Raw genomic sequence first — 27,739 nt, 5'->3', positions numbered from 1 at the left:
TATGTATGTATGTATGTATGTATGTATGTATGTATGTATGTATGTATGTATGTATGTATGTATGTATGTATGTATGTGCTGAAGGAAAATAGAAGATTGTTATCGGCACAGTTGTTTTTAACCTTCTCATTCATATAGTCATGCACACCATGTTGGCCATATTAAAACATAACATCACATATACTCATCCATGTGCACTCAATGTATATTTCCACTAGAACTCCACTAGATGGCAGGTGAAGCTCAGAGACAGGCCTTCTCAAATCTCCTCTGAACGGCTTTCCGAGTTTCTTCCTCTGGTCATGTCTTGTTCTGCAGGCTACAGCCTCCCAGATCCTCCTGAAGAGGTCTCCCACGTGCCTGCTCCCCACAGCAACCCACTCCCATAATGCACTGCAGTTCCCCTCAGTGAGGAGGTGTTGGAGTAGCTCTGTGCACATATGGCAGTTTCCTAAAAAGAAGCAAGTACTCCAGAAAGGACCCTTTACAAAGAATCAACCATTATTATTACAGTGTGTATGGTGGTGGTGGTGGTGGAGGAGGGAGTTGTTCTGTGGGGTTCCAGAGGTTTGTACATGCCACCGTTGTTGGAACGTGGAAAGCTTTGCCTTTGAGAAGAACAGGGCTCTTTCTCAATGCACATACTACAGTGCATGTCCTGCATGTGCACATGAGGAATCTAAAGTTTTTACTGAGGAAGCAAACAATCTAGAAATATCTGTCCTCTTCTCTCCTCTGAATGACCTCTTCTTTCAGCTTGTTCCCTGTTTCTCAGGAGTCACCACATCAGATTTTATAGTTTTCATTGGTACCCTATGATGGCACAGCACCAGCGGTGGTTGTTGTTAACCCGGGTCTTGACTGATCTGGTATGGTCTTGTCAGTTCGCATGCTAACTTGGCAAAATTTTACATTGGATGCCCTTCCTGACACACCACTAACCCTATGGACAGGGGCACAGGTAAAGAGCTGGATGCCATCCCAGTATTCATGGACTTGCACCCATGCCTGTCACCAACTCTCTCTCTCTCTCTCTCTCTTTCTCTCTCTCTCTCTCTCTCTCTCTCTCTCTCTCTCTCTCTCTCTCTATATATATATAATCCAGTGTGAGTCAAATAAATTCTTTATGAGACAGTACAAGCCTGTTTCATGCCATGAGCAATCATCAGCTGTCAATGATGCAAAGATGCAAAGATGATTGCTTATGGCATGAAACAGGCTTGTACTGTCTCATAAAGAATTTACTTGGCTCACTGGATTATTTTGCTCCTTATTTGTTGAGCACTTTCACTTTCCCTACCATTGAGTGTTACTTTTAACAAAGTTTATATATATATATATCTATATCTATATATATCTGCTATTATTCATAGTTGGATGGATGAATGGATGGAAATCCTACTCTCCTCTGAATGACTTAACTCTAACTAACTCGTCATCCAAGCTGAGTTTAACATTCATTTATTGTTTCTAGCACACATCCCACTGACTAAAAACTGCTTTTACTCTACCTTCATTCACCCAAGGAGGGTTTGCTCAGTATTATGTACAATTTGGATTTTTTTCCACAAACTAGCTCCTCTAATCTTTAGGCCTTCACCAGCTGATGGTAGTGGGCACGTTAATCCTCAGCTTGGCTTGAAATCCAGATGCCGCCCTCCCAAAAGTAAAAAAAAAAAAGAAGCCCATCTGTGCCCTCCACTGGAGAGGAACTGAGTGGCATCCTAATATGTTTTCATGTCTACCTTGTGATATATTGTACTGTTCACAGGTGAAGGTTAGAACAGGAATAACTGTCCATATGACAATATATGAGTTCCTCTGCACACTAAAAGGGGTCAGATGCGTCATTACTTTATTAAGACATATGAATTACTTTCTTTACAATACAGCCTTCGGTTTGTACGTTGAGCACTTTTAGTGATGTCCTGCTTCACATTTTCACCTGGAAATAGTCCAGTAGGACCACAGTTCTCTGCTTTTGCCTCATCCCAGCTGAACTGGAGATTTGATCCTGACAATCTCTAGTTCTCCAGATCAGCTTCTTCAACCCTTCAGCAAGCGACACCATCAATTCAGATTTGAAGGATGTGAATTGTTAACTACAAACATGTGACATGGAAGGTACTTTTGATATGGTCCGAGGCCCTTCGGTGTGCAGTAAAACACCATCATGCACTGACAAGCACACGACTGTCCCATCATTCCTTCCATCTCACAAACCCTGTCCATGTTTACCGCAGACCGATCTGCATTGTTTGTCAGGCTGAGGGAGCCTTGATGGAATCAGAGTCCATTAACATGGAAGGCAGAGTCGAGGTGACTTTAGCTCCTAATTAAAAACAGATGTGTCCATTTAATAGTCTTAATACTTTGTGGGAGAGGGAGACAATCACCGCAGAAATATCTATTTGCCTCATTAAGTCGGGAGGCTTGATCATGATGAGAAACAGTGTAATGAATGAAGACAGACATGTTTACCAGCTTGTTTAAACAGAGTGGAATCTAGATGGACTGTTGTTGGGGTGGGTGTGGGGTTTGCTCACAGCTTCCTGTAGCTTGACATGATGAATGACAAGTAAAGTGGGGAAGAAGGGGAGTCGGGGGGGGGGGGTCTGTTCTGACCAGTTCGCTGCCATCAGTCATTTTGTCAACATTAACACAATTCAAAACATTCACAGAACTGATCTCATCAAACCATGTTCAGCCAAATCAAGTGATTGAGAAGCCAAGTTTAAAAACTACCAACTCTGCGGCGTCTGGGTGGCACGGCGGCCTATTCTGTTGCCTACCAACACAGGGATCGCCGGTTCGAATCCCCGTATAACCCTTGGCTTGGTCGGGTGTCCCCACAGACACAATTGGCTGTGTATGTGGGTGGGAAGCCGGGTGTGGGTATTTGTCCTGGTCACTGCACTAGCGCCTCCTTTGGTCGGTCGGGGCGCCTTTTGGGGGGGAGGGGGGGAATAGCATGATCCTCCCACGCGGTACGTTCCCCTGGTGAAACTCCTCACTGTCAGGGGAAAAGAAGTGGCTGGCGACTCCACATGTATTGGAGGGGGCATGTGGTAATCTGCAGCCCTCCCCGGATCAGAAGAGGGGGTGGCGCAGTGGTAATTGGCCGGGTACAATTGGGGAGGAAAAGGGGTGAAAATCCAAACAAAACACAGCCACATAGAAACCAACAGGAAAACAGAAAATAACAGTCGAAACACTGTTGGAGAGCCGTCTTCCATCCAGGTGGACAAGAGGTGAAACACCAGATAGCTGCCCTGTTCCCTGCTGGGACCAGTCACACTTGTGAGAAGCCTTAGAAATAAAGTGACAGCCCTGTTCAGACTACAGTCTTCATTTAGTGACATAGCAATTCCCCCTCTGGGATGAATAAAGTATTCTGATTCTGATTCTGAGCATCGTTGCTTCACTACCTCAGACATGTTTTTGTTACATAGCCGATGTAATGTCAGATAGCAGAGCCACATCACGTTGTTGCAGTCAGAGATGCCGGTTTCGGTTAATTTTGCTTTCGATAGACCGACACCCATTAACCAGTAACTCACTCGTTAATCTTTAAGAAAATATGCAAAATACAAGAAAGTGGTGCTTTGCTTTGACTTGATGAGCTTTGGTGCCGCATTTTGATGCACTGTCCATTTAGAGGTGCTGCATTTGTAATGTTTTGTGTTGTAAATGTCTTGTCTTTTATTTTAATTTATTGTATTTTATTTTCTGTTGCTTTTGCTGAAGCTTATTGCCGCATTTATATCATGTTATTGCGAAAGAGTGTGTTATCAATGATTCCACCTGATAAAACAAAGATTGATAAATAAGTAAACTATGGAATTGTCATGTCGTGAGTTAATATTGCAAAAAAAGAAAAAAGAAAAAAAGAACCTAGACCTAAAATTACAAAATTTCAGAGCTGCATAGTGGTCAAATTATTGGTGCTCTGGCGCTTTTATTGCAGACAAGGAGTCGATTTTTAAGAGCTTTATTTAAAATACAACTGCACTTAATCTAAACGACGAAACAGCATAATATTTAGCATTTCGATTTGGCAGTTGGCACATTACGTTGCAGCATATAACAAAACACTTTTGAATTATCCAATTTAATGTGGACAAGGAACAGATCTTCAAGAGCTTTAAATGAAGTAGGCTACGACTGCACTTAACAACAAAGCAACATCACAAAAAGCTGAATCAGTTCACCTGGATGCAACGTTTATTGACAGAAACGTTTCATCACTCATCTAAGGGACACCTTCTGTCTAAAGTGACTGCAGGTATCCCCACCCTTATAAACGATACAGCTGCATAACGACCGAAACCAACGACCAGCTTCATGTGCAAATACTGGTGTGACCATTAAGTAGAGTTTCAGTGGCCGTGTGTACTATTCACAGAGGCTTCTGAACCACTGACCATGTGTGGAAACCCCAGTTAGACAGAACAGAAATCACCCACATGGAATCATGGAATCATGGAATCACACCGGTGTTTGACTCAAACAGCCTGGGAACCAGACATGGAGTTTAGACGGCAACATCAGTGGAGATGTGATGCCGAGATGTAGGGAGAGATTTCCAACATCAGTTAAATGCTGTGAAGTGTCAGGAGGATCGCCATCGCTTGGACATCAGGGAAACTAAACAGATGCTGGCCAAGAGGATGGCACAACACAGAAGAGCTAACTCATCAGGCCAGGACTCAACAGTCTACAGTCTACACCATTTAGAGACCAGTGGCCACTCGTTCAGGATGAGGATGTGCACGTCCTTGATAGGGAGGAACACTGGTTTGAATGGGGAGTCAAAGACGCCATCTATGTGAAGAGGGAACGACCATCCCTGAACCAGGGATGGTCATAATTAACATCTGTATTATTTATACTAATCTATAGTAATCATATATTGTAATTGTGATGAATTCAAATCGTGCATTGAAGATGCGGTGTCAACTATTTCAAGGTTACTGAGGTGTTAACTCTCATAATGTACACGTCAAGTTTATTCAATACTTGTACTCATACTTTGGTGTACACCAGTATACCTACTCATGCATATAAAGACTCTCTCTCTCTCTCTCTCTCTCTCTCTCTCTCTCTCTCTCTCTCTCTCTCTCTCTCTCTCTCTCTCTCTCTCTCTCTCTCTCTCTCTCTCTCTCTCTCTCTCTCTCACACACACACACACACACACACACACACACACACACACACACACACACACACACACACACACACACACACACAGACAAAACCCTACACACTTGTGTACATTTTGCACACAATTGGAGCTGACTGGGCCCAGCTGAGTGGTTGCGTGGTGTGACTGACTGACAGGGAAAATGATTTGTGTGGGCATGTCAGTCTTGTTCTGGGATCTGCTGTCACTTCCCATCATCATGCGTATGCCGTCACACGGGCACCGGCTCGTGTATGACTCCCGGGGTAATCGCCGGCACACCTTTGACAAGTCGACAGCGCCGAGACCAGCATCCTCGTGTTCATAATGGGGTCTGTTTTGAAATATATAAAGATAGTACTTAAAGGATATCAGCCTTAGTAACAAAGTGACACCAGACAGGTTTCTGCCCCCAAGGGATCTGCCTCACCCCCCCCCCCCCGTTACACAATTGTGGACATTGGTGGATGTTAATAGAATACCTCCACCTCTATTCTGTTGACCTGTTTTCTAAATAACCTGCATAAGATATATAGAATATCATTTTACTAGCTGTGTAGTAAATGTTAATTTATTTAATGCTGTATTCATAACAATATTCAATAGGGCTGTACCAGAGCTCTGGACTGGTTTGGGGAATGAAAACAAAAACCGAAAACAGCAATATTTTACTGGGAACTAAAATAGTAATAAAAACGTAATCATCTATTCATTCTTTAGCAGAATCATGAATATAAAATCTCTATTACCTTTTTATTACATTGGTATTTTTTTCTTTTCTTTTTATATTTAATGTTATATTTATGATTTGGAATTGAACCATTTTCACATGACTGTAAGTACACAAGAACAGAGATGTAAAAATGTTTAATTCTGCTTGGAAGGAACTAGTTGGGCCGGGGGGGGGGGGGGCAGGAAATTACACTGTATAGTCCCATAAAGCTGATTTTTTTGTTTGTTACCAGTGCCATATTCTATATCTGAATACTGGACAGTATGGACTCACTAAGAAAATGTTCCTATTGTTTAAGTTGCTCGATTTTGCTTTCTACACTCTGTGATTTCATAGATTCCTTTATTCCATTTGTCTATTCAAGTTAGACACTCATGTAGGGAGGGCTACATGGGCCTGAATTAGATGGGACTCACCATTTTTTGGTGTAGAATTGAGATCACGATTCTCACTCACAATTCTTTAGATAGCAAAATATGTATATTCTGACCAAAATTGAGACATGGAGAGCAATTGACAAAAACATAACTGCATAAATGTGGTGCAATATCATGCACCCTGTGGGGGAGCAGTGGGATTCACCATAACCTCATTTAATTTGGCCAAAAAAACAAAACAAAAATCTCCCAAACTGGGACATGCTGGTCAAATCCAGGGTTCTCTCAACCAATCCATGAAATTTGGGAACCCTTTATGAAAATCGACATTTGCATATGCATAGCATGGCATTTTCAACTATGGTGGCTTGACAGACAGACTGTGTCCTCTGGTTCTGGTTTTTAATATACAGGACATAAGGAGGATGTGTAAAACAGGAAGAGGATCCCTTTGCATGGGTTCATTATCAGCTGTATACATAATAGTCCAGAGGTAATAGAGACACAATGTAGTAAATCTACTCTTGGTTCCCGCAGTGGCAGATGGTCTAAGTATAGAAAATACCAGAACAAGTGTTTCCTCTTCAGGAAGACACAAGAAGACATTTTAAAGTAGTATGAAGAGGGGGAAGCAGGGGAAGAGGGGGAGTGATATATTCCTTTAGACTTTGGGGATATGCACCACCACTCAGGTAAAAATTAATAAACAAAATCACCTTTATTTTCCATCAGTTACATTATTGATGCAGGATAATCAATTCACATTTTCAGCTACTATATCTTTTGGCTGCTTCCATTAGAGGTCACCACAGTGGATCATCTGTTTCCATCTCTTCCTGTCCTCTGCATCTTCCTCTGTCACGCCAACCACATGCATGTCTTCCCTCACCACATCCATAAACCTCCTCTTTGGTCTTGCTCTTTTCCTCTTGCCTGGCAGCTCCATCTTCAACATTCTTCTCTCAATATACCCAGCATCTCTCCTCAGCACATTTAAACCATCTCAATCTCGCCTCTCTTGCGTTGTCTCTAAATCGTCCAACCTGAGCTGTCCCTCTAATATATGTGTTCCTAATCCTGTCCGTCTTCGTTACTTCAGACATCTTCTATTTATCTTCTGAATTACCTTTGTCACTTTCTCCCAATGAAAATCTTAGCATCTTCAACTCTGCCACCTCCAGCTTTGCCTCCTTTATTTTCATCAGTGCCACTGTCTCCAAACCATATCACATAGCTGGTCTCACAACCACTTTGTTAACCTTCCCTTTAACTCTTGGTGATACTCATCTGTCGCAAATCACTCCTGACACTCTTCTCCACCCACTCCACCCTGCCTGCACTCTCTTCTTCCCCTCTCTTCTGCATTCCCTGTTACTTTGAACAGCTGACCCCAAGTATTTAAACTCATATACCTTTATCACCTCTACTCCTTGCATCCTCACTATTCCGCTGTCCTCCGTCTTGTTCACACATAGGTATTCCATCTTGCTCCAATTGATGTTCATTCCTCTTCTCTCCAGTGCATACCTCCACTTCTTCAGGCTCTCCTCAACCTGCTCCCTACTCTCTCTACAGATGACAATGTCATCCGCAAACATCATAGTCCACGGATACTCCTGCCTGATCTCATCCATCAACCTGTCCACCACCATTGCATACAAGAAAGGGCTCAGAACCGATCCTTGATGTAATCCCACCTCCATCTTGAACTCATCTCTCATTCCTACCACACACCTCACCCCTGTCACACTGCCCTCATAAATATCCTGTACTACTCCTACATACTTCTCTGCCACTCCTGACTTCCTTATACAATACCACACCTCCTGTCTGGGCACCCTGTCATATGCTTCCTCTAAATCTGCAAAGACACAATGTCTCTCCTTCTGACCATCTCTATACTTAAGTATCCTCTTAACCTAGCTTCCTCTACTCTTTCCCATATCTTCATGCCATGGCTGATCAACTTTATACCTCTGTAGTTGCTACAGCTCTGCACATCACCCTTATCTTTGAAAATCGTTACCAGTACACTTTTACTTCACTCCTCAGGCATCCTCTCACCTTCCAAGATTGTGTTAAACAATCTAGTTCAGAACTCCACTCCCATCTCTCCTAAACGCCTCCATGCCTCTACATGTATGTCATCTAGACCAACCACTTTTCCACTCTTCATCTTCTTCATAGCAGCCTTCACTTCATCCTTTCTAATCCACTGCACTTCCTGATTCACTATCCCCACATCATCCAACCTTCTCACTCTAATTTTTTTCATTCATCAGCTCCTCAAAGTACTCCTTCCACCTTCTAAACACATTCTCCTCACTTGTCACCACATTTTCATCTCTATCCTTGATCACCCAACCTGCTGCACATCCTTCTCAGCTTGGCCCCTCTGTTTAGCCAATCGGTACAAGTCCTTTTCTCCTTCCTTAGTATCTAACTTCTCATACAACTCACCATACACCTTTTTCATTTGCTTTCGCCACCTATTCACCTTACGCTGCATCTCCTTGTGCTCCTGTCTGTTTTCTTTATCTCTCTGACTTCACTCATCTTCACCAACCTCTTCCTCCGTATACTTTTCTGTACTTCCTCATTCCGCCACCAAGTATCCTTGTTTTTCTTCCTCTCTCCAGATGACAAACCCAAGTACCTTCCTTGCTGTCTCCCTCATTATTTCTGCAGTCGTTGCCAGCCATCCGGCAACTCTTCACTACCACCCACCACCCGCCTGTCTTAACTCCTCCCTGAACACCACACAACAGTCTTCCTTCTTCAACTTCCACCATTTGATCCGTGACTTTGCCTTCACTCTCTTCCTCTTCTCGATCTCCAAAGTCATCCTACTGACCACCATCTGATGTTGCCTAGCTACGTTCTCCCCTGTCACCACCTTTCAGTCTCCAATCCCTTTCAGATCACACGTCCTGCATAAGATATATTTCACCTGTGTGCACCTTCCTCCATTCTTATACATCACCCTGTGTTCTTCCTTCTTCTTGAAATATGTATTCACCAAAGCCATTTCCATCCTTTTCACAAAAATCACCACCATCTTTCCTTCCACATTCCTTTCTTTGACACCATACCTACCCATCACCTCCTCATCACGTCTGTTCCCTTCACCAACATGCCCATTGCAGTCTGATCAAATCACCACTCACTCTCCACCACTTCATCCAACTCACTCAAGAATTCATTTTTCTCTTTCATCTCACACCCAACTTGTGGGGCATATGCACTGATAACATTCATCATCACACTTTCAATTTCCAGCTTCACACTCATCACTCTGTGCGACACTCTTCACCTCCAGCACACTCTTGACATACTCTTCCTTCAGGATTACACCTACCCCATTTCTCTTCCTAATCGCACCGTGGTAGAAGAGTTTGAACCCACCTCCGATGCTTCTGGCCTTACTCCCCTTCCACGTGGTCTCTTGCACACACAGTATACCTACCTTTCTTCTCTCTGTCATATCAGCCAGCTCTCTCTTTACCAGTCATAGTGTCAACATTCCAAGTTCCGACTCTCACCTGCACACTCCTACCCTTCCTCCTCTCCCGCTGCCTCTATGCCTTCCCCCTCTCCTCCTTCGCACAGTAGCATAGTTTTCACCGGCACCCTGCTGGCCAGCAGTACTGGTGGCGGTCTTTGGTAACCTGAGTCTCAACTGATCCGGTATGGAAATCTGATTTATGATCCGCATGTTTGATTTGGCAAATGTTTTACACCAGATGCCCTTCCCGATGCAACCCTCCCCATTTATTAAAGTTATTATTATCCGGGCTTGGGACTGGCACTAAGAATGCACTGGCTTGTTTTTCTCCATTGGCTAGGTTTTTCAACTACTATATCCCACTATGATAACATAACTTTGACAATAAATAAATAAATAAAGTTTTAGCTGTCATGGATTACCTATCTCAAGCAAGTTTTATGTCTCTGCAAGTTTATTTTTGTACCATAATAAAATGAATGTAAACCAATGGCTTCCTTGAAGGTTGAAAAAAAATCCAAACACTTAAAATGCAATGGTATGCCCTGCAGAAATAGATGAGAGGAATTTTAAATTTGTGCCATTTGTGGCAAATGACCTAAACTATGAAAAACCACTGGTGTGGTCCTTTTAAGGGATTGGTAAAGTCTTCACCTCTCATGATCTACAAAAACAGAGCTAAGAAGTAAAACAGTTTGTGTGTCTGACACTGCTCATCAACTTCCCCAACTTAGAATAAAACCTCCCTTAAAATGATTGATTTCAACCTTGTCAGTTGTCAGCAGAATTTGCAATGGTTTGTTGGCAGATGCTGAATCCTTCATGGGATATTCAAGAAGGTGGGTTTTTATTAAATCAGATTAATTGTTGATATCGCCATCATATGTGGCAGTATATTTCTGTTATCTCAGACGGGTGTATTGAGTGAGTGAGATTCAAAGCCCATTAATTCCTTGAGTTTTCCACTTGTTTTGAATGTCTTGCACTGTTTCTGGGATCTTCTTTGGCTTCACAGTGTAAAAACAGCAGCTAGTCATCTTTTCATTCACCCAGTTGCCCACAGGCCCAGTTGCAGTTGAGGTAGTTAGCGTTGATCAGGAGTTAATTGGCACTGGACAGATCTGCATGTGCAGGAAAATAAGAATCCCCTTGGAGACCTGGCGGGGCCTGTGGGAGGGGAGGGTAGGCAGGTCTCCATGGAGGAGGTAATGATGTAGCGATACGGCTGAGGGTGGAGTCGGCAGTAGAGGCACAATGGTCGAGGGAAAGGTTGGGGGGTGCAGAAGAGCGGGGGGCAAAAAAAGAAAAGAGAAAATCATTTCAGTTCAGTTCAAGTTTTCCGTCATATGCATTAAAAGGTACAATGGTGCCTTCCAAAGCAATGAAGTGCTTGTGTGCTGGTTACACACAAGGACAATCCAACCAACAAATGTATAAACAAAAAAATAGTACATTTGATTACAGCAAATATAATCCCAAGACTTATATCCACATTGCATATAAAAATAGCAAAGGAAATGGTGGTTGACTTATACCCTTTCCAATATCTCCCCGATTGCCAATGTATAAAACACATCAATATCATCATAACATCTCAACAGTGCCCACCTTGTCAGCAAAACGATGACTGTATCAATATTGCAATAATAAATTAGGTAAGAATCAACATTGCTCATAAAATTAGCAAAGGAATAGTGAGAATAGAGTATCCTCCTGCCATGTATGACCTTGTTGGCTAACTTTAGATGAGTTTCACTGCCTACAATGAGGAGTGTTAAAACTAAGGAGCCAATGGAGGAACAGGGCGCGCCAATGTCCCATGACACGTCAGCCCCCCACCCCCAAAAGGCCAGTCAGCATCCAGAGACTTGGTTGAATCCCTTTGTAAACACAATGTGGACTGGGGTAATTATTATTATTAGCCCCATGAGTGGCAGGGCGTCTCCCACGAGGAAACAGGAACAGTCAACATCCACGCGGGTCCTGTCACAGCTGCCCTGCTTGGCATTAGGGTGAGTCAGCCAGACGTTATTACCCAGGGTAATAATGGCTGCAAAGTGGAGCGTAGGCCAAGTTAATAGCAGTGGTGAGGGACAAACAGGTATCACTACTGGGAGATGTCGCCCTCACACAAGCTACTCAGGGCCAAGTCCTCAGGTTGTAATTAGAAGCCGATAACAACAGCTCTCAGCAGAGGAGCATCAGGAAGGCAAACACACATGGGTCTCTGCAACAATAATAATAATTATCAATCATCCAAACAATCAGTCCCCAGTTGAGGGGATTTCTATTACATGGGCTCCGTGTCAAATACAGTTAAGTCACCTTTAATGTCTCTAAAGCACTTCTAGGAAAGGATGGACAACAAAAAGAGCAGACAGAAATATCTCACTTTTGCCTTGTGAGAGAGAGAGCCTCTGTGTGTGTGTGTGTGTGTGTGTGTGTGTGTGTGTGTGTGTGTGTGTGTGTGTGTGTGTGTGTGTGTGTGTGTGTGTGTGTGTGTGTGTGTGTGTGTGTGTGTGTGTGCGCGCGCGCGCGCGCGCGCGCATGCATGGCTCATTGGCAGTAGTCTAAAATTCAAAACCACCAGGATGTCAGGGCGAGGCGACTTGCCCCACACTTAAGTTTAGGGTACTGAGCATTTAGTTTGGGACCAAGCCTGGATAGCATCGGAGAGGGGAATCCCCGTCCCCAGGCTGGACCTGGCTCACGAGAACCAAACCAACTGTTCCTGCCACTCCTCCTTGGAGGCTTTGCTGGTCTCCTGGTTCCCCCAGGTCAGGGATCAGCCTCAGGCTGGAGGGTTTGAAAATGGACTGGATGGGGATTCACTGGGGCTTGGACCCATGCAGTCTTGCAGGAGGCGACTGGTGAATCCCCTGACATACCTTCAAGATTTTGTCATGTTTTGAGTTTTTTGTGTTCTAGCCTTGTAATACTGAGAGGGCAAACTTTTATGTGTTTCTTGGTGGTTATGCAATGTGTGTTTGGCTTTTTTTGCGTGTGTAGCGTAGGTGTATTATTATTATTATTATTATTATTATTATTCTATTATTACAGGTAGAGATGAAACGGTTACCGGTTTCATGATAAACCACGGTAAAATGCATCACATTATTTGTTACATGTGTGAAAAGGAGTAGGAGGAAATAGGCACTTATTTTTCCTACCCCTGCTCACCTACTCGTAAGTTAATTCAGCTACTGTACATTTCAAACTAAATCTCCACTGTACTGTATACTTCACTATACTGTATAGTTCACTGTACTGTATACTTCACTGTACTGTATAGTTTACTGTACTGTATACTTCACTGTACTGTATGGTTCACTGTACTGTATACTTCACTGTACTGTATAGTTTACTGTACTGTATACTACACTGTACTGTATAGTTAACTGTACTGTATACTTCACTGTACTGTATAGTTTACTGTACTGTATACTTCACTATACTGTATGGTTCACTGTACTGTATACTTCACTGTACTGTATAGTTCAAATTCAATGCAAGTTGTGCTGCACAATGCAAACTCAACTATAGTGAGCAATAAGAGGAAAACAAACATCAAAACACACTAGAGAAAGAAAAAAAGGAAGAAAGAGGAAAAACATCCTAATGTCATAGAATAAACAGATCTCAATGCTACACACTACAACCCAAATGTCCACTCGGAGTCATAGAACTGAAAAAAAGTAATAAGAAATGTTTAGTGATAAATAAAACAAAGTTAACGCAGCTCTTCATCATCCCTATACCTCTAGGTAATCAGGCGTTTGTTACTTTTTAAAATGTATGTATTTACTACTTTTATGAATCACCGTGGGGCAATTCTTGCTCTGCATTTAACCCACCCTAGCTGTGTAGCTAGGAGCAGTGGGCAGCCGCTAGTGCAGTGCCGGAGGACCAACTCCAGCTCCTCTTCCCATTGCCTCGGGCAGGGCCACAGACAGGAGTATTAACCCTGACATGCATGTCTTCTTGAAGGTGGGGAAACCGGAGCACCTGGAGAAAACCCACCACAGAGGTGGGGAAAACATGCAAACTCCACACAGAGGAAGACCTGGGATGACCCCCAAGGTTGGACAACCGAACCCAGGACCTTCTTGCTGTGAGGCGACAGCGCTAACCGCTGAGCCACCGTGCCGCCCAGGGACCTGCCCCTGAACTGCGTAATGTTTGTACTTTGAGTTCCCTGCTCAGACTGCTCCACAGTTTTGCCCCACAGATTGAAATACCCATGCTCTTCAAAGTTTTACGAACACATAATTTCTTGAAGTTTAATTTACCTCTCAAATCATATTCCCCTTCTCTATCTGATAATGCTTTTTGTATATTACTCGGAAGTAACTTGACTGGAGTGTGGAACCAGGAGCGTAGGTGCAGCGTTGCGATGTGGATTTGTGGCAGTGAAAACATAGCGGAAGGCAGTGGTAGCGCACTGTTGGAGATTTTTCAGCTTTCTAAGTGTGGTCGCTGTGTTCAATTAACTAGGGAAAATTTGCATGAAAAAAATCGCTTCTTTATAGCAAGCTAAATCACATAGTTTGACTGAAAAACAAAAAATCCTCCCAACAGCAATGGACAAAACAATGCAATTGCTCTTATGATCTCTTCTGGTGAGGCACGACCAGTGCCAAGAAATCTGTAAAAGACTAGTCTGGATCTCATTACTTAAGCACAGCATGTGAAGAAATTTCCTTTCGGTTGCTGTTTTCTTATCTGCAATGTGCATAAAATGCAGTTACATCTCATAGTCACATAGTGCCATCTTTAATGTTGTAACCGGTTATTTTCTTGCCTGGTGCGGGATTCGATACGGTGTGTACTGCACCACAAGGCGACGTCACTAACCACTCGGCTAAAGGGTCAGATCCGTTAACTAGGGGCTAACATGTCTTATTAGTAGTTTACAGTCGTCACCCTTCCCGGAAGCGCGCCCTCGCGCTTTGTTATTCCCGCGCTCCGAAGAGACTTCTGAGGATCTGCACACTTCCGGATCCCACCGCTGCCACCAATGTAACCGGTTATTTTCTTGCCCGGTGCGGGATTCGATACGGGGAGTACTACACCACAAGGCGACATCACTAACCGCTCGGCTAAAGGGTCAGACCCGTTAGCTAGGGGCTAACGTGTCTTATTAGTAGTTTACAATGTTAATGCACTCTAACGATCACGGATGTATAGTTGTGAAGTCACAGGGATGTTAAATATCATGTTAGGCCAACGGTAATGTTGATGCTAGCAAGTGCTGGTTGACAACACTGCTGCAATAGTGGCTCACTAGTCAGCATTCAGCAACGTCATCCATTTGTCAGTCTGTTTGACTTGTTGAGTGACAACCGAATGTCGTTAGCCTGGCATGCACTGAAATGGTTAAACCTATTCGAACAGTTAACATGGAAACCCATTCGGCCGTGTTAATGTGCAAAGCCTGTGTGCTGTTCAGAGGCTCTGAGTCATTCCCACGTGGTAATAATGGAAATGGTAATATTAGGTGCAGGAAAATAACTTTGTAGTGTCTGGTGACCATTCCACTGCTGTCCACAATCCATTATCTGCATACCGACTAAGTAAGGTCTGTCACTGGTCTGCTTAATGTCCCAAACGGCCCATGTCAAATCTTTTTGTAATAACGTGTGAATAAGTTAATCATTGTTGTAATATATTCGCTATATTATCTGGATGTATCCTATACTGCTAATATATCCACAACAGTGATTTGAGCCGAAGACCAATTCCCAACGTCTTGTCCTCTTTGTTGTAGCTCTCCGACTGTCGCAGCAGTCAACATCCGGGGTATATGAGAGCCTAGCTTAACCACCACTAGGTAGCGCTTTTGGTCTACTACACTCCTCCCCCTTAAACTATGAAGTGCCCGTAATAAAATATTATCACTCTAAAACATGCTGATATGGCAAATTACTTTCAACATCTTTTACTTGGTCATTACTGGTTACACAACCCACTTCGACCCACATTTGCCCATTTACATATCAGTCTCAGGAACTCTTTTTCACATTTTTTTCTGAACAGGAGTTGAACAATTTAGTCTCTCAGGAACTCTTTTATTCAGGAACTCGGCTGATCTTACAAAGACAGTCGTTTTGGAGGTGCCCTCTCTCTCTGAGGGTATCGGCGCTCAACCACCTCAGGGGAAGTGGATGCTCGGTGAGGAGGCGACACGGCCTTGCCCACCGAACCTCGTAAGGGTGTTGCAAGCTTCTCCGGAGCCTGCATCCTTGGAATGGGTGTATCTTCAGGTGAGTACGGGCTAGCACCTATGGCTCCAGGTGTGCCTTCCCCCCCCCAAATCCGCAACTGCAGGGTAGGTGTTGCTGATACCCATCTGGTCATCCTGAAACTGAAATGCCTCAGGAGGACTGGAGGGTCGGTCGAACAGCAGATGGTCAATGTGGACTGAACGTCGGTTCACTCCATTCCACACCAGGTAGGTGACTGGTCCGAGTCTCTTTTCCACTGTCCCTTTCGTCCACCTCTCCTTTCCTCTATGGAAGTTTCGGATCAGTACTGAGTCCCCCTCTGACAGATGTCTCAGCTTCGAGGCGGGTTGGTCATGATAGTCCTTCTGCTTTTGTTGTTTGTTCCCCACCACTCGAGCGAGGTCTGGCTTCAGCAGGCTGAACCTGGTCCTAGGCTGACGTTTGAGGAACAGTTCTGCTGGTGTGCAACCTGTAACGCTGTGTGGTGTGGTCCTGTATGACAACAGGAAGTTGGCGAGCCTGTGTTTCACTGTAATAGTGACATTTTGTTTCTTCTCATCGAGCAGCTGTTTCAGAAGTGAAGCTTTCACCGTCTGGACTGCTCTGTCTGCGGCACCATTAGAAGCAGGATGGTAAGCTGGCACCAAGGTCTGCTTAATGCCGTTGCTTTTCAGGAATGTTTTGTACTCCAGCGAGGTGAATTGTGGACCGTTGTCCGAGACGATCTCCTCAGGAAGACCGTAGGACGAAAAGATGCTCCGCAGCACTTCGATCGTTTTGGCGACGGTAGTTGTTGCCATGGGGATCACCTCAAGCCATTTTGAATGACTGTCTACTAACACTAGGAAGTGTTGCTGATCCTTCTCTGCAAAGTCAATATGTAGCCTCTGCCACACTCTCGTAGGCCACTGCCAGCAGTGTAGTGGTGCTACTGCTGGTAGTTTCCTCACACTCTGACAAGCATCACATTGCTGCACTGCACGTTCGATGTCACTGTCCAACTGAGGCCACCATAAATAGCCCCTCGCCAAACTTTTCATCCTGCACCCTCCGGGGTGCCCTTGGTGTAGGTCGTACAGTAGTCGTTCTCTGTGTGCTGGTGGGATGATAATTCGAATTCCCCACAGAATGCATCCTTGTTCCACAGACAGTTCATTCCTTCGGTTGAAGTACGGTTTCAGTGTGTCATCGTTGATGTAACTCGGCCATCCAGACCGGGTCAGTTCCAGTACCTTGCATAGGACTGGGTCCTTGAGAGTGCTCTGTGCAATCTCTGTATCCTGCACGGGTAGCTCATCTACTAATGAGAAATAAAAAATGCTGTTCTCCTCCGCTGTTTTGTCCTTTTCTTTCCCCGGCAGTCTAGATAACGCATCCGCATTTGCATTGTCCTCTGACGTTCTGTACTCTATACTGTAGTCATAAGCCATAAGCCTCAGTGCCCATCTCTGCATACGCAAAGCGGCTAGTGTAGGGATTTCTGACTTGGGTCCTAAGATGGCAAGGGGGGGGGGGTTTGTGGTCAGTTATTAAACTGAATTTGCGGCCATAGAGATATTTATGAAATTTGGTCACGCCAAATATTATGGCCAACGCCTCCTTCTCTATCTGACTATATTTACTCTCTGCCTCTGTCAACGTACGTGACGCAAAGGTGATTGGTTTCTCGTCCCCATTTTCCATTATGTGTGACATTACCGCACCTATCCCATAAGGGAATGCGTCACAAGCTAATCTCAGTGGTTTCTGCGTGTCGTAGTGTACTACTACTGAGCTTTTCACTAACTGTTCTTTGGCAGCCTTGAATGCTGCTGCACACTCTGGTGTCCATTTCCATTCGACTTCCTTCTTCAGGAGTTGGTGTAGTGGCTGCAATACAGTCGACAGATCTTTCATGAAACGGCCATAATAGTTTAACAGTCCTAGGAATGACCGTAGCTCTGTGACGTTTGTGGGCTGGGGTGCATTTACGATGGCGGCAACCTTTGTCTCAGTGGGGTGAAGTCCCTCTTTATCTATCAGATGCCCCAGGTACTCTACTTTCTCCTGCATGAAGTCACATTTTGCTCTTTTCACTCTTACCCCGTAGCTCTCAAGTCGGCTCAAAACCTCATCTAGGTTCCTCAGGTGCTCCTCTCTTGTTCTGCCTGTGACTAGTATGTCATCGAGGAAGCAGGTCACATGCTCTAAGCCTTGTAGTATCTGGTCCATCACATTCTGGAACATAGAAGGTGCACTCGACAATCCATATGAAAGTCTGTGATAAATATACAGTCCTTTGTGGGTATTTATTGTTAAATACTTCTCTGAGTCCTTCTCTAACTCAAGCTGTTGGTAGGCATGTGAGAGATCTAATTTGCTAAAGAGAGTGCCCCCGGCCAGTGTGGCGAAGAGATCCTCGGCGTTCGGTAGTGGATAGGTCTCCTCTTCCACACTCTGATTAACCGTGACTTTATAGTCTTCACAGATACGAATTGACTTGTCTGATTTGGGTACAACTACTATCGGGGCAGCCCACTGACTATGGTCTATCTTTGAGATAATACCAGCTTTTTCCAGCCTATCTTGCTCTTTTTCAACTGCGTCTTTTAGTGCGTATGGCACTGGTCTTGCCTTTCTGAAGACAGGTTTTGTATCTGGCTTCACTTTGATATTTGCCTTAAATTCACGAATAGTGCCAGGCTCCTCAGCAAATACTGCTTTGTGTCTCTGTAACACTGCCTCTACATCTGTGTTATCACTGCCCCCTGCTGGTGTAACTGAGAATATGCTTGCCCAGTCTAGTTTAAAATTGGCCAGCCAGTTACGGCCAAAGAGGGCTGGTCTGTCACCTTTCACAATCACAAGAGGTAAATCTCCACTCTGGTTGTCATATTTCGCATTGACAGTCACTTGGCCCATCAAGGGAATGTTCTCACTGGAAAAGGTTGACAGACGCACTTTACTTTCTTTCAGTGGCAGGTGTGAGAGATGTTCCTTGTACACTATCTCAGATACCAGGGTTACGGCAGCTCCTGTGTCAAGCTGCATGTCTACAGGGTTTCCTTCTAACTTAATACTGACCTTAATGTCCTTTTTTCCATTACCAACTGTATTCGTGGAGTACACTGTATTCATCGGATACGCACCAAACAGTTCATCCTCATTTCCATCTCCTCTCTCACTTAGACTGTGGTCTTCAGCCACATACTGTGTATGTCCCTGTCTATTTTTAGTTTTACACATTCTTGCTATGTGCCCTACCTTGGAACACTTGTGGCATGTCTCGTTTTTATACCTACATACTTGAACTGCATGGTTGTTACCTCCACATCGGTAACAGGGTTGGTGCGTTTCTGTTCTCTGTGGTCTAGAGTTGTCACTGGTAGGTTGCTTGCTTTTCCACTCGCTGGTGGACGACTTGCTTCTCCACACACCCTTGCTTGTTCTCGTCTTGTCTATCTTATTCACAGTTGCAGCTCCGCTTGGTTTGCTGGCAAACTCCAGCGTATTCTTTGACGCCATTTCCATAGATAGGCCAGCTCACATGCTTTTGCAAAAGTCAGATTGTGTTCTGCGAGCAACTTTCTCTGAATAGCCTCCACCTTTAAACCACTAACAAATCGGTCTCTCAGTGCTTCATTTAAATGCTGACCGAATTCACAATGTGTGGACAGGTGCTTTAAAGCAACCACATAATCAGACACGGACTCATTGTGTAGTTGGTTTCTTTTCTGAAATCTAAAACGTTCAGCTATGATTAGTGGCTTGGGTTTATAATGGGATGCTAGTTTCCCGCTCAGTACTGCATACGTGAGGCTACTCGGTTTGTCTGGTATGCAGAGGTTCTTTAGTAGGCCATAGGCTTCTGCGCCTATCACAGACAGGAAAACATTGGCCTTCTTACCGTCCTCCACTTCATTAACGATCATCTATTGCTCCAATCTTTCAAGGTACGACTCGAAGTCCTCTTTACCTTCCTTGTATTCAGCAATATTGCCGATGAAATGCGCCATGCTTGTGCTTGGCTTGGCTAGCTAGTCTTTTCTTGCTAGCTGGCTGGAAGCTAGCTTGTAGCGTGACGTTGCTTCGTCCGCTTTTATTAACTACCGGGATTACCTTCTCACATTAAAGGTATCCCATCCGTCGTCGCCACTGTAATATATTCGCTATATTATCTGGATGTATCCTATACTGCTAATATATCCATAACAGTGATTTGAGCCGAAGACCAATTCCCAAAGTCTTGTCCTCTTTATTGTAGCTCTCCGACTGTCGCAGCAGTCAACATCCGGGGTATATGAGAGCCTAGCTTAACCACCACTAGGTAGCGCTTTTGGTCTACTACAATTGTAAATCACATTTTGGTGGCCTTACGCATACGAAATAGGTAGCGATTGTACAGAAAACAGCTTGTGTTCTATTGTAACAGGTGTCTGACATTCAGATTTGACCAGAAATGTACAGTGCTTTGAGAGGCTCTTGCAGCTAGAAAAGCACTATATAAAATGCAACTTGATTGATTGATTGATGAATAGACTCGATAGCCCCTGGCTAATGGGTCAGACACTTTAGTCGACTGGTTAACGTAGTCGCCCGGGTTCGCGTCCCGGCTGCCCCCTGAATTCGCTACACTGGTGTTAGAAGTGGGATGGTGAGACCGCGAGGCCATGGGAAGCGCGTGTGCCCAGAGGCGTGAGGGAGCTGGTATGCTGAAACGCGGGGACGCGCTTCCCGAAGGAGGGCGGTTGTGGTGTATTGGATCGAGCACTCGGTGCTCGATTGTGTTGGACTGTCACCACTACTGAGTTCTGTAATACACTGGTCGAGCCTAGTAGTGTGTAATGTCTCCGTCAGTAAAGATTAGACTTGTGCCGCATCCTCGTCTCTGTGTACTTATATATATTAGTGATTAAGTCAGTAACCCACGAATAGTAACACTACAATAGTGTACATAAGAGAAGTCACAACATGGTGTCAGAAGACGGAGTTACGGTATAATTCGAGGGCGGTACTTCAACGAGTTCGCTGGTAGCTGAGGCAGCTAGCTAACAAGTGCTAGCCTGCGCACAAATATGGAACAGTTCAAGCCGCCACCACCGCTGATACTTACCGGGAATGTCGCAGAAAAGTGGAGAAGATGGGAGCAGCGTTTCCAGCTGTACATGACCGCTTCAGGTGCGTTGGATAAGGAAGAGACGGTTAAAATAGCCATTCTGCTTCACACCATCGGCGAGGAGGCGCTAGAAGTGTATAACACACTCACCATCATCCCAGAAGGAGACGACGAATCGATGGAGGACGTTCTGAAAGCCTTCAAGGACTACTGCAGCCCTCGGAAGAACGTCGTGTTCGAACGCCATCAATTCTGGTCGCACACGATGTCAGCAGGAATATCGGTGGACAGATTCATCACAGAGCTGCGCCAGAAGAGCAAAGACTGTGAGTTTGGCAGACATGAAGATGACATGATAAGGGATAAATTAGTGTTCAGCATAAATGATGCCCGTTTGAAAGAAAGACTGTTACGTGATAATGAGCTTACTTTGCGCAGGGCCGTAGAGATATGTAGATCAGCCGAGCTCGCTAAGTCACAAATACAAGCGATGCAGACGTCACATGTTGTCCAAGACGCCTCAGTGGAGGCACTGAAGAAAGCAACAGGGCAAATGCGCACGGGCAGCTGGAACAAGAACAAAACGAGCAGCAAGAGGCATGTAGCAACAACTCTCTGCCACAAGTGTGGAAATAAACATGAGCCCCGTCAATGCCCAGTTTATGGTGCAGTGTGCCACAAATGTGGTAAGAAAAATCATTTTTCCAAGGTGTGTAAATAAAGCACTGAAAAAAACGGCAATTACAAGACAAAGACAGTGCATAATCTAGAAAGTGAAATTGATTCCTTATATATAGGCATGATTGGAAAATACAAAAACAAAGCAGCCCACCAAGCTAAAGGCACTGTATGGCGTGAAACAGCCACGGTCAGAGGCGTAGCAATTAACTTCAAGTTGGACACAGGCGCCGATGCAAATGTGCTTCCTATGCGCGTATTCCGGCAGCTACCAGGTCCCGTTCAGTTACGGCCCACAAAGACTGTGCTGATTGCTTTTGGTGGTGCACAACTACCTTCAGATGGTGTTGCATCTCTAGATTGCCGCACGTCTAAGCATACGGCTATATTGGACTTCCATGTGTCTAGCCGAGCTGGCAAACCAATCCTGGGTGGAGATGCGTGTGAAGAGCTGCAGCTGGTAGTGGAGTCCCCACAACCAGCAAAACCTCCGGCCACCAAAGAGGAGCTGCTGCAGAGGTATGCGGAGGTCTTCACAGGATTAGGCGAATTTCCTGGAGTTCATCACATACACATTGACCCCAGCGTCACGCCTGTTATTCACGCGTGCAGGAATGTACCACTCTCCATCATGGACTCACTAAGAGAGACACTCACAGACTTGCAGAACAGGAAAGTCATAACTCCTGTCAATGAACCTACAGAATCGGTGAACAGTCTTGTTGCCACAAAGAAAAAAAATGGTGCGCTAAGGGTATGTTTGGATCCTTGCAACCTGAATGAGGCAGTCAAGCGTCAACACTACTCCATTCCTACACCGAAAGACGTGCGCAGCAGGCTAACAGGGAAATCCATCTTCTCCATCCTAGATGAAAAGGATGGATACTGGCAGATCAAGCTAGATGAGCCGTCGTCTAAGCTATGCACCTTCAACACGCCGTGGGGCCGGTTCCGCTGCCTCAGACTCCCATTCGGGATCAAATCGGCCAGCGAAGTGTTTCAACAAAAGAACTGTGAGACCTTCGGCGATATCCCAGGTGTGTACATTATAGCAGACGACATGATCATCGCAGCGTCATCAGAGCGGGAACACGATGAAATCCTGCAGAAAGTAATGGAGAGAGCCAAGACCGCACATGTGAAATTTAACAGGGACAAGATCCAGTTTAAGGTTGATACTGTAAAGTACATGGGACACGTCATCACGGCAGCAGGACAGAGAGCTGACGACACAAAGATCAAAGCGAATGTCGACATGCCAACCCCGGAAGACAAACAAAGTCTCCAACGTCTGCTGGGAATGACAAAATTCCTAGCGCAATACATACCAAACAAAGCCTCACTCACGGCACCCCTCAGACAGCTGCTCAAGAAGGATGTAGCGTGGCAATGGTGCCCGCACCACAGCTCAGCACTAAAGGCACTAAAGACCACCCTCACACAAGCCCCTGTGCTGAGATACTACGATCACAAGCAGCCTCTCACTCTACAAGCAAACTCCTCAAAGGATGGACTGGGAGCCTGTCTGATGCAGGACGACCGCCCAGTGTGCTATGCCTCACGAGCGCTCACCGACACAGAAAAGAGGTACGCACAGATAGAGAAAGAGTTGCTCGCTATAGTGTTTGCTGCTAAGAGATTCTACCAGTATGTCTACGGCAGACCAGTAACTGTCCAGTCCGATCATAAGCCTCTGGAGGTCATCATGCGCAAGCCGCTGAGCAAAGCACCTGCGCGGCTGCAAGGTATGCTTTTACAACTGCAGAGGTATGATCTGAGTGTAACATACACACCAGGCAAGCACATGTACATTGCCGACACACTCTCACGCGCTACAGCTAGCAGAGAAGGTGACCATATTGATGAAAACCCTTGTGATGAGAGAGTTGTGTATGCCTTGAATGCCACAGATGCCTTGAACGAGGAAACACTCAGCCAATTAAAGAAAGCAACGGCAGCAGATAGCGTGCTGCAAGCTGTGTGTGAGAAACACAAGAAAGGCTGGCCCATGAAAAAGAAAAGTTTGGACAGAAAACTACACGCCTATTGGGCAGTAAAGGACATTATAAGCATGGAAGATGACATTGTCTTGGTCGGAGACAAAATCATCATACCCCAGAGGTTCAGGAGCACGATTTTGGAGAAGCTGCATCTTGCACACCAAGGAATGCAACGCACAAAAGCCAGAGCAAGAAAGTCTCTCTACTGGCCTGGCATGGCACGACATATAGAGGCAATGGTGGAAAAATGCGTGCAATGCCAGCAGCTACAGCCCAAAAAGCAGGCTGAGCCACTTATGCCGCATCAGGTCCCAGAACTGCCATGGATGAAAGTCGGAGCTGACATCTTCGAGCTACATGGTCAGTCATACCTGTTGTTAGTTGATTACCTAACCAAATATCCTGAAGTGCTCAACATATCTGACAAAACAGCATACACAGTAATCCAGAAGATGAAGTCTGTGTTTGCCAGACACGGGATTCCTAGGGAGATAGTGAGTGACCATGTCCCATTTGCCAGCTATGAGATGAAGTCATTTGCAGCTTCATGGGAGTTCAAGCTCACACACTCCAGCCCAGGTTTTCCCTCTTCAAATGGCATGGCTGAGAGAGCCATAAAGACAGTGAAACATACGCTGAAGAAGGGAATGCAGACCAGCACTGACCCACATTTGTTGCTGCTGTCACTTAGGAACACACCGGTGACAGGACTGGACGTATCACCTGCACAAATGTTGATGGGGAGAGTTCTACGAAGCACACGTCCGTGCTCCAGTGCTGTGCTGACACAATCAGTCCCACAGCACATTCACAGCAAGATCCGGAACCTGCAGTTCCGCCAAAAACAACGTTACGACCAGTGTGCAAAGCCACTGCCAGTGTTGACCCCAGGAGACACCGTACACATACAAACACGGCGCGGCTGGGAGCCTGCCGTTGTCATCCGACAGCGAGATGAACCACGGTCCTACACTGTGCCGACACCGGCTGGGAGGATGCAAAGAAGGAACAGGCGACATCTGAGGAAGATACATCCGAGCCTATTCAGAGACACGGACAGTGATGAACATTTTGACTCAGAGGTACAACCCTCTCCCTCACAAGCACCTGTGCCAGTCGACTCACCACACGACCTGCCACCACACGACCCTCCTCCGGTGACTACAGGCAGTACACCCACATGCTACACAAAATGCGGCAGAGCAGTTAGGCGCCCTGCTAAAGACAATGACTAACCTCAGGGTTCTTTTGTGTGATCATTCAAGTGTTTATTAAGAAAAAAAGAAGGTGAAACAAAGAGTACAAGGTGTGTTTAACCTGAAATGTTGCAAGATTGCTGAATGTTCAAAATGTTTACATGCTAACCACCAGAATGTGAAAAGGAAATGGTTTATGTTGTTTAATGAGAGTCATCTGTCATTTAAAAAAACATGCTGTATTAATCATTGAAGTATGCAAATAGAAAAGACTTGTTCAGTGTTAATGCCATAGTGTTAATGGTTTGGTAAAGGGTCTACTGTTGAAGCAACTGATGAGTAGGCCACATCTCAGTTGGAAAAGAGGGATGTGGTGTATTGGATCGAGCACTCGGTGCTCGATTGTGTTGGACTGTCACCACTACTGAGTTCTGTAATACACTGGTCGAGCCTAGTAGTGTGTGATGTCTCCGTCAGTAAAGATCAGACTAGTGCCGCATCCTCGTCTCCGTGTACTTATATATATTAGTGATTAAGTTAGTAACCCACGAATAGTAACACTACAATAGTGTACATAAGAGAAGTCACAACAGCGGTAGTGTAACGTGCACGGACGAATAGACCCGCTAACCCTTGGCTAACGGGTCAGACCCTTCAGTGGACTGGTTAACGTAGTCGCCCGTGGTGCGGGAGACCCGGGTTAGCTTCTAGGCTGCAGCGGTTCCCGGCTGCCCCCCGAATTCGCTGCAGCACATTTGATGGTATTGGCTATGCTATTATGTCAATGTTTGTGCTCACAAAAAGTGCATAGTGCTGCTAACTCTATTTGTGGTTTTTAATATAAAACTTGATGAAATGCTTTCAGCGTGTGTATTAGTACTTTTTGAACATTTCCAGCACATTCCATCAATGCCGTGATAATACCGTGATATTTTTGTCAGTATAATCGTGATATTGTAGAGCCGAAGGAACGGAGAAGACCGTAGGTTCACACTTTAGCCGTGTAGGCAACTTTCTTTAATCCACGGTAAATCAGAGAGACAACCAAACCACAGCTCGACTGAGCGGAGGTGGCAAGAATAACCCGAAAACTGGCTGGACAACCATAACTTAACCCTGCGTTAACCTGCCAGGGCAACCATGACTTAACCCTTAGTTCCTGGGTTGAATTCTGTCCCCAATACGTGTCCACCACATGAGCCCCCCCAGAATTCGCCCTAGTAATTGAAGTCAGGCAGGCGCAGGGGGACGACAGGCCGTCCGCGGCGGCTCCGGATAACAGGGGCCGGAGTGTCTCTGGGAGGCATTGACGCGGGCCTGTGGAGGTCGGCCTGAGGAGCAGAAGAGGCAGCTCGGGCCTCCACGGGGGGAGGAGGCGGAGCCGGGGGACGACCGCGACGAGGAGGTTGGGCTAACTCCAACGGCTGCGTCAAGTCCAGGTGTGCGGGTTTAACTCGGTCCACTGAAACATGCTCGGCCGTGCCCCCAAAATCCACCACCAGGTGCTTAGTTCCCCGTTCCAGGACGCGGAAGGGGCCGTCATAAGGGGGTTGCAGAGGGGGGCGGTGTGCGTCGTGACGGATGAACACGTAGTCCGCTGACTGCAGACCTGGGGGCACCTGGGACACCGGAGCGCCGTGTTGGGCGGTAGGGACGGGTGTGAAAGCTCTGACCCCGTCCAGCAAGGAGTCTCGTTGGTCCACAGCTGACCAGGGACGCGTTGCATTGGGCATGAAATCGCCTGGGACTCGCAGCGGCGTGCCGTACACCAGCTCTGCAGAGGAGGCTTGTAGGTCTTCCTTCGGGGCGGTCCGCAGGCCCAGCATGACCCATGGGAGCTTGTCGACCCAGTTGCAGTCCTTGAGAGTAGCCCGAAGCGCAGCCTTCATGGACCGGTGGAAGCGCTCACATAGGCCGTTCGCCTGAGGGTGGTAGGCGGTAGTGCGATGAAGCTTGACGCCCAGAGCCTCACCCACAGCATTCCATAGCTCTGAGGTAAACTGTGGCCCACGGTCAGATGAAAGGTCGGAAGGCGTACCGAAACGTGAGACCCACGACCCAATAAAAGCCCGGGCCACATCAGCAGACGTCGTGGATGCCAGGGGAACAGCTTCAGGCCAGCGCGTAGTCCTGTCCACCACAGTGAAGAGGTAGGTGAACCCATGGGAGGGGGGTAGGGGACCAACCAGGTCGACGTGGACATGGTCAAATCGTCTCTCCGGCACTGCGAAGCGTTCCAGGGGCGCCTTAATGTGGCGGTGTATCTTAGCCCGCTGACAGGCAACACACGAGTCGGCCCACGCTTTCACGTCTCTCTTAAGTCCCTCCCACACAAACTTAGCAGAGGTCAGGCGCACGGATGGCTTACCGCCTGGATGAGAGAGGCCGTGCACAGCTTCAAATACGGGGCGTCTCCAGCTGTGCGGGACGATGGGCCTGGGCTGTCCTGTGGAGACGTCACACAGGAGGGTGACACCTGTGTCGCTGAAAGGAACGTCCTGCAGGCGGAGCCCCGTGTCGGAGGCCCGGAGACGGAGGATGCTCGGGTCCGTGGCCTGGTCAGCGGCCATCTGTGCATAGTCAAGGCCTAGGTGGACCGCTCCAATCACTGCCCTAGAGAGGCAGTCAGCTACCTGGTTAGACTTACCAGCGACGTGCTGGATGTCGGTAGTGAATTCCGAAATGTAGGAGAGTTGTCGCTGCTGGCGAGCGGACCATGGCTCGGCCGTCTTGGACATGGCAAACGTGA

Source organism: Lampris incognitus, chromosome 9 (assembly GCF_029633865.1).
Source record: "Lampris incognitus isolate fLamInc1 chromosome 9, fLamInc1.hap2, whole genome shotgun sequence".
Lineage (NCBI taxonomy): Eukaryota > Metazoa > Chordata > Actinopteri > Lampriformes > Lampridae > Lampris > Lampris incognitus.
Note: the sequence above shows the minus strand (reverse complement) of the source record.